Source organism: Triticum aestivum, chromosome 5A, assembly GCF_018294505.1.
Source record: "Triticum aestivum cultivar Chinese Spring chromosome 5A, IWGSC CS RefSeq v2.1, whole genome shotgun sequence".
Lineage (NCBI taxonomy): Eukaryota > Viridiplantae > Streptophyta > Magnoliopsida > Poales > Poaceae > Triticum > Triticum aestivum.
This window is the reverse complement of record NC_057806.1, coordinates 546660258-546669289: the sequence shown is the minus strand read 5'-3', so window position 1 is coordinate 546669289 and position 9032 is coordinate 546660258.

Below are 9032 nucleotides of genomic sequence, written 5' to 3'. Positions count from 1 at the left end.
GAAGAGTCCCGAGGCACCCACGAGGGTGGGGGCGCGCCCCCTACCTCGTGGCCGCTTCATGGACCCTCCTGACTTGTTCCCGACGCCAACACCTCTTATATATACCTAAACTTTCAGAACATAACCTAGATCGGGAGTTCCACCGCTGAAAGCCTCCGTAGCCACTGAAAACCAATCTAGACCCATTCCGGCACCCTACCGAAGGGGGGAATCCCTCTCCGGTGGCCATCTTCATCATCCCGGCGCTCTACATGATGAGGAGGGAGTAGTTCACCCTCGGGGCTGATGGTATGTACCAGTAGCTATGTGTTTGATCTCTCTCTCTCTCTCTCTCTCTCTCTCTCTGTCGTGTTCTTGATTTGGCACGATCTTGATGTATCGCGATCTTTGCTATTATAGTTGGATCTTATGATGTTTCTCCCCCTCTACTCTCTTGTAATGGATTGAGTTTTCCCTTTGAAGTTATCTTATCGAATTGAGTCTTTAAGGATGTGAGAACACTTGACGTATGTCTTGCATGTGCTTATCTGTGGTGACAATGGGATATCATGTGATCCACTTGATGTATGTTTTGGTGATCAACTTGCGAGTTCCGTGACCTCGTGAACTTATGCATAGGGGTTGTCACACGTTTTCATCTTGACTCTCCGGTAGAAACTTTGGGGCACTCTTTGAAGTTCTTTGTGTTGGTTGAATAGATGAATCTGAGATTGTGTGATGCATATCGTATAATCATACCCACGAATACTTGAGGTGACATTGGATTATCTAGGTGACATTAGGGTTTTGGTTGATTTGTGTCTTAAGGTGTTATTCTAGTATGAACTCTAGGATAGATTTAACGGAAAGAATAGCTTCGTGTTATTTTACTACGGACTCTTGCATAGATCGATCAGAAAGGATAACTTTGAGGTGGTTTCGTACCCTACAATAATCTCTTCGTTTGTTCTCCGCTATTAGTGACTTTGGAGTGACTCTTTGTTGCATATTGAGGGATAGTTATATTATCCAATTATGTTATTACTGTAGAGAGAACTCGCACTAGTGAAAGTATGAACCCTAGGCCTTGTTTCAACGCATTGCAATACCGTTTACGCTCACTTTTATCATTAGGTACCTTGCTGTTTTTATATTTTCAGATTACAAAAACCTATATCTACTATCCATATTGCACTTGTATCACCATCTCTTCAACGAACTAGTGCACCTATACAATTTACCATTGTATTGGGTGTGTTGGGGACACAAGAGACTCTTTGTTATTTGGTTGCAGGGTTGTTTGAGAGACCATCTTCATCCTACGCCTCCCACAGATTGATAAATCTTAGGTCATCCACTTGAGGGAAATTTGCTGCTGTCCTACAAACCTTTGCACTTGGAGACCCAACAACGTCTACAACAAGAAGGTTGTGTAGTAGACATCAAGCTCTTTTTTGGCGCCATTGCCGGGGAGGTTAGCGCTTGAAGGTATATCTTTAGATATTGCAATCGAATCTTTTTGTTTCTTGTTTTATCACTAGTTTAGTCTATAAAAGAAAACTACAAAAAATGGAATTAAGGGTACCTCATATGCTTCATCTTCTTAATATCTTTCATGAAAATAAGGATTCAGATAATTGTGCCAAAATGCTAGAAGAATAATGTATTAAAATGTTTGGCACTAGATCTTTGGATGATGAACATGATTGCAATGTTGTTAGTATGGATTCTTTGAATATCCATGATGCTAATGATATGCAAAGCCACAAGCTTGGGGATGCTATGTTTGATGAAGATGACATTTTTTGTCCCCCAAGTTTTGATGAGCAAATTTATTTTGATGATAGCATGCCTCCTATTTATGATGATTATATTGATAAAAGTGGGTTTGGAAGAGTGTCAACTTTAGGAAGTAATGATCCCACTATTTTGGAGGGTGTTGAATCTTATTGTGATAATTATAAAAGTGGGTTTGGAGAGGTCATGACTTTAGTTAATTTTAATCCCACTATTTTGGAAGAGTGTCAACTTTGCATACATGTGGATCGTGTGAAGAATATGTTTTGTGATAGCTATATTGTTGAATTTGCTTATGATCCTACTGTTGGGGAACGCAGTAATTTCAAAAAAAAAATCTAAGCACACGCAAGATCATGGTGATGCATAGCAACGAGAGGGGAGAGTGTTGTCTACGTACCCTCGTAGACCGAAAGCGGAAGCGTTAGCACAACGCGGTTGATGTAGTCGTACATCTTCACGATTCGACCAATCAAGTACCGAACGTACGACACCTCTGAGTTCAGCACACGTTCAACCCGATGACGTCGCTCGAACTCCGATCCAGCCGAGTGTTGAGGGAGAGTTTCGTCAGCACGGCGGCGTGGTGATGATGTTGATGTTCTACCGACGAAGGGCTTCGCCTAATCACCGCTACAGTAATATCGAGGGGGACTATGGTGGAGGGGGCACCGCACACGGCTAAACGATCAAATGATCTATTGTTGTGTCTATGGGGTGCCCCCCTGCCCCCGTATATAAAGGAGCAAGGGGGGTGCGGCCGGCCAGGGAGGAGGCACGCCAGGAGGAGTCCTACTCCCACCGGGAGTAGGACTCTCCCCTTTCCTAGTTGGATTAGGACTTGGGAAAGAGTGGAGGAGAAGAAGGAAGGGGGGGGGGGGCTCCGCCCCCCTCTGCTTGTCCTATTCGGACTGGGGGGGGCAGCCCTAGCCGCCTCTCCTCTCTTCCACCTAGGCCCACTAAGGCCCATTAAGTCCCCGGGGGTTCCGGTAACCTCCCGGTACTTCGGTAAAAATCCCGATTTCACCCGAAACACTTCCGATATCCAAACATAGGCTTCCAATATATCAATCTTCATGTCTCGACCATTTTGAGACTCCTCGTCATGTCTGGGATCACATACGGGACTCCGAACAACCTTCGGTACATCAAAACATATAAACTAATAATATAACCGTCATCGCAAACTTTAAGCGTGCGGACCCTACGGGTTCGAGAACTATGTAGACATGACCGAGACATGTCTCCGGTCAATAACCAATAGCGGAACCTGGATGTTCATATTGGCTCCCACATATTCTATGAAGATCTTTATCGGTCAGACCGCATAACAACATACGTTGTTCCCTTTGTCATCGGTATGTTACTTGCCCGAGATTCGATCGTCGGTATCTCAATACCTAGTTCAATCTCATTACCGACAAGTCTCTTTACTCGTTCTGTAATACATCATCCCGCAACTAACTCAACTCATTAGTTGCAATGCTTGCAAGGCTTAAGTGATGTGCATTACCGAAAGGGCCCAGAGATACCTCTCCGACAATCGGAGTGACAAATCCTAATCTCGAAATATGCCAACCCAACAAGTACCTTCGGAGACACCTGTAGAGTACCTTTATAATCACCCAGTTACGTTGTCACGTTTGGTAGCACACAAAGTGTTCCTCTGGTAAACGGGAGTTACATAATCTCATAGTCATAGGAACATGTATGAGTTATGAAGAAAGCAATAGCAACATACTAAACGATCGGGTGCTAAGCTAACGGAATGGGTCATGTCAATCACATCATTCTCCTAATGATGTGACCCCGTTAATCAAATGACAACTCATGTCTATGGTTAGGAAACATAACCATCTTTGATCAACGAGCTAGTCAAGTAGAGGCATACTAGTGACAATCTGTTTGTCTATGTATTCACACATGTATTATGTTTCGGGTTAATATAATTCTAGCATGAATAATAAACATTTATCATGATATAAGGAAATAAATAATAACTTTATTATTGCCTCTAGGGCATATTTCCTTCAGTTTCCCACTTGCACTAGAGTCAATAATCTAGATTACACAGTAATGATTCTAACACCCATGGAGCCTTGGTGCTGATCATGTTTTGCTCGTGGAAGAGGCTTAGTCAACGGGTCTGCAGCATTCAGATCCGTATGTATCTTGCAAATTTCTATGTCTCCCACCTGGACTAAATCCCAGATGGAATTGAAGCATCTCTTGATGTGCTTGGTTCTCTTGTGAAATCTGGATTCCTTTGCCAAGGCAATTGCACCAGTATTGTCACAAAAGATTTTCATTGGACCCGATGCACTAGGTATGACACCTAGATCGGATATGAACTCCGTCATCCAGACTCCTTCATTTGCTGCTTCTGAAGCAGCTATGTACTCCGGTTCACATGTAGATCACGCCACAACATTTTGTTTAGAACTGCACCAACTGATAGCTCCACTGTTTAATGTATACACGTATCCGGTTTGCGATTTAGAATCGTCCAGATTAGTGTCAAAGCTTGCATCAACGTAACCGTTTACGATGAGCTCTTTGTCACTTCCATAAACGAGAAACATATCCTTAGTACTTTTCAGGTATTTCAGGATGTTCTTGACCGCTGTCCAGTGATCCACTCCTGGATTACTTTGGTACCTCCCTGCTAGACTTATAGCAAGGCACGCGTCAGGTCTGGTACACAGCATTGCATACATGATAGAGCCTATGGCTGAAGCATAGGGAACATCTTTCATTTTTTCTCTATCTCCTGCAGTGGTCGGGCATTGAGTCTTACTCAACTTCACACCTTGTAACACAGGCAAGAACCCTTTCTTTGCTTGATCCATTTTTAACTTCTTCAAAACTTTGTCAAGGTATGTGCTTTGTGAAAGTCCAATTAAGCGTCTTCATCTATCTCTATAGATCTTGATGCCCAATATATAAGAAGCTTCACCGAAGTCTTTCATTGAAAAACTCTTATTCAAGTATCCCTTTATGCTATCCAGAAATTCTATATCATTTCCAATCAACAATATGTCATCCACATATAATATTAGAAATGCTACAGAGCTCCCACTCACCTTTTTGTAAATACAGGCTTCTCCAAAAGTCTGTACAAAACCAAATGCTTTGATCACACTATCAAAGCGTTTATTCCAACTCCAAGAGGCTTGCACCAGTCCATAAATGGATCGCTAGAGCTTGCACACTTTGTTAGCTCCCTTTGGATCGACAAAACCTTCCGGTTGCATCATATACAACTCTTCTTCCAGAAATGCATTCAGGAATGCAGTTTTGACATCCAGTTGCCAAATTTCATAATCATAAAATGTGGCAATTGCTAACATGATTCAGACAGAATTAAGCATCGGTACGGGTGAGAAAGTCTCATCGTAGTCAATCCCTTGAACTTGTCGAAAACCTTTCGCAACAAGTCGAGCTTTGTAGACTGTAACATTACCGTCAGCGTCAGTCTTCTTCTTAAAGATCCATTTATTCTCAATTGCTTGCCGATTATCAGGCAAGTCAACCAAAGTCCACACTTTGTTATCATACATGGATCCCATCTCCGATTTCATGGACTCAAGCCATTTTGCAGAATCTGGGCTCACCATCGCTTCTTCATAGTTCATAGGTTCATCATGATCTAGTAGCATGACTTCCAGAACAGGATTACCATACCACTCTGGGGCGGATCTTACTCTGGTTGATCTACGAGGTTTAGTAGTAACTTGATCTGAAGTTCCATGATCATCATCATTAACTTCCTCACTAATTGGTGTAGGTGTCACAGAAACCTGTTTCTGTGATGAACTACTTTCCAATAAAGGAGCAGGTATAGTTACCTCATCAAGTTCTACTTTCCTCCCACTCACTTCTTTCGAGAGAAACTCCTTCTCTAGAAAGGATCCATTCTTAGCAACGAATGTCTTGCCTTCGGATCTGTGATAGAAGGTGTACCCAACAGTCTCCTTTGGGTATCCTATGAAAACACATTTCTCCAATTTGGGTTCGAGCTTATCAGGTTGAAGCTTTTTCACATAAGCATTGCAGCCCCAAACTTTCAGAAATGACAACATTGGTTTCTTGCCAAACCACAGTTCATAAGGCGTCGTCTCAACGAATTTCGATGGTGCCCTATTTAATGTGAATGCGGCCGTCTCTAAAGCATAACCCCAAAATGATAGCGGTAAATCTGTAAGAGACATCATAGATCGCACCATATCTAGTAAAGTACGATTACGACGTTCGGACACACCATTACGCTGTGGTGTTCCGGGTGGCGTGAGTTGCGAAACTATTCTGCATTGTTTCAAATGTAGACCAAACTTGTAACTCAAATATTCTCCTCCATGATCAGATCATAGAAACTTTATTTTCTTGTTACGATGATTTTCAAGTTCACTCTGAAATTCTTTGAACTTTTCAAATGTTTCAAACTTATGCTTCATTAAGTAGATATACTCATATCTTCTTAAATCATCCGTGAAAGTGAGAAAATAACGATATCCGTCACGAGCCTCAACATTCATCGGACCACATACATCTGTATGTATGATTTCCAACAAATCTGTTGCTCTCTCCGTAGTTCTGGAGAAGGGTGTTTTATTCATCTTGCCCATGAGGCACGGTTCGCAAGTACCAAGTGATTCATAATCAAGTGGTTCCAAAAGTCCATCATTATGGAGTTTCTTCATGCGCTTTACACCGATATGACCTAAACGGCAGTGCCACAAATAAGTTGCACTATCATTATCAACTTTGCATCTTTTGGCTTCAACATTATGAATATGTGTATCACTACTATTGAGATTCATCAAAAATAGACCACTCTTCAAGGGTGCATGACCATAAAAGATATTACTCATATAAATAGAACAACCATTATTCTCTGATTTAAATGAATAACCGTCTCGCATCAAACAAGATCCAGATATAATGTTCATGCTCAACGCTGGCACCAAGTAACAATTATTTAGGTCTAATATTAATCCCGAAGGTAGATGTAGAGGTAGCGTGCCGACCGCGATCACATCGACTTTGGAACCATTTCCCACGCGCATCGTTACCTCGTCCTTTGCCAGTGTTCGCTTAATCCGTAGTCCCTGTTTTGAGTTGCAAATATTAGCAACAGAACTAGTATCAAATACCCAGGTGCTACCGCGAGCTCTAGTAAGGTACACATCAATAACATGTATATCACATATACCTTTGTTCACCTTGCGATCCTTCTTATCCGCCAAATACTTGGGGCAGTTCCGCTTCCAGTGACCAGTCTGCTTGCAGTAGAAACACTCGGTTTCAGGCTTAGGTCCAGACTTGGGTTTCTTCTCCTAAGTAGCAACTTGTTTGCTGTTCTTCTTGAAGTTCCCTTTCTTCTTCCCTTTACCCTTTTTCTTGAAACTGGTGGTCTTATTGACCATCAACACTTGATGCTCCTTATTGATTTCTACCTCCGCTGCCTTTAGCATTGCGAAGAGCTCGGGAATTGTTTTATCCATCCCTTGCATATTATAGTTCATCATGAAGCTCTTGTAGCTTGGTGGAAGTGATTGGAGAATTCTGTCAATGACGCTATCATCCGGAAGATTAACTCCCAGTTGAATAAAGTGATTCCAGTACCCAGACATCTTGAGTATATGCTCACTGACAGAACTATTCTCCTCCATCTTGCAGCTGTAGAACTTATTGGAGACTTCATATCTCTCAATCCGGGCATTTGCTTGAAATATTAACTTCAACTCCTGGAACATCTCATATGCTCCATGACGTTCAAAACATCGTTGAAGTCCCGGTTCTAAGCCGTAAAGCATGGCACATTGAACTATCGAGTAGTCATCAGCTTTGCTCTGCCAGACGTTCTTAATGTCGTCAGTTGCATCAGCAGCAGGCCTGGCACTCAGCGGTGCTTCCAGGACGTAATTCTTTTGTGCAGCAATGAGGATAATCCTCAAGTTACGGACCCAGTCCGTGTAATTGCTACCATCATCTTTCAACTTTGCTTTCTCAAGGAACGCATTAAAATTCAACGGAACAACAGCACGGGCCATCTATCTACAATCAACATAGACAAGCAAGATAGTACTAAGTTCGTGATAAATTTAAGTTCAATTAATCATATTACTTAAGAACTCCCACTTAGAAAGACATCCCTCTAATCTTCGAAGTGATCACATGATCCAAATCAACTAAACCATAACCGATCATCACGTGAAATGGAGTAGTTTTCGATGGTGAACATCACTATGTTGATCATATCTACTATATGATTCACGCTCGGCCTTTTGGTCTTAGTGTTCCGAGGCCATATCTGCATATGCTAGGCTTGTCATGTTTAACCTGAGTATTCTACGTGTGCAAAACTGGCTTGCACCCGTTGTAGATGGACGTAGAGCTTATCACACCCGATCATCACATGGTGTCTGGGCATGACGAACTTTGGCAACAGTGCATACTCAGGGAGAACACTTTTTATCTTGAAATTTAGTGAGAGATCATCTTATAATGCTACCATCAATCAAAGCAAGATAAGATGCATAAAAGATAAACATCACATGTAATCAATATAAGTGATATGATATGGCCATCATCATCTTGCGCTTGTGATCTCCATCTCCAAAGCATTGTCATGATCACCATTGTTACCGACGTGACACCTTGATCTCCATCATAGCATCGTTGTCGTCTCGCCAATCTTATGCTTCTACGACTACCGCTACCGCTTAGTGATAAAGTAAAGCATTATAGGGCGATTTCATTGCATACAATAAATCGACAACCATATGGCTCCTGCCAGTTGCCGATAACTCGGTTACAAAACATGAGCATCTCATACAATATAATTTAGCATCATGTCTTGACCATATCACATCACAACATGCCCTGCAAAAACAAGTTAGACGTCCTCTACTTTGTTGTTGCAAGTTTTACGTGGCTGCTACGGGCTTAGCAAGAACCGTTCTTACCTACGCATCAAAACCACAACGATAGTTTGTCAAGTTGGTGATGTTTTAACCTTCGAAAGGACCGGGCGTAGCCACACTCGGTTCAACTAAAGTTAGAGAAACTGACACCCGCCAGCCACTTGTGTGCAAAGCATGTCGGTAGAACCAGTCTCGCGTAAGCGTACGCGTAATGTCGGTCCGGGCCGCTTCATCCAACAATACCGCCGAACCAAAGTATGACATGCTGGTAAGCAGTATGATTTATATCGCCCACAAGTCACTTGTGTTCTACTCATGCATATGACATCT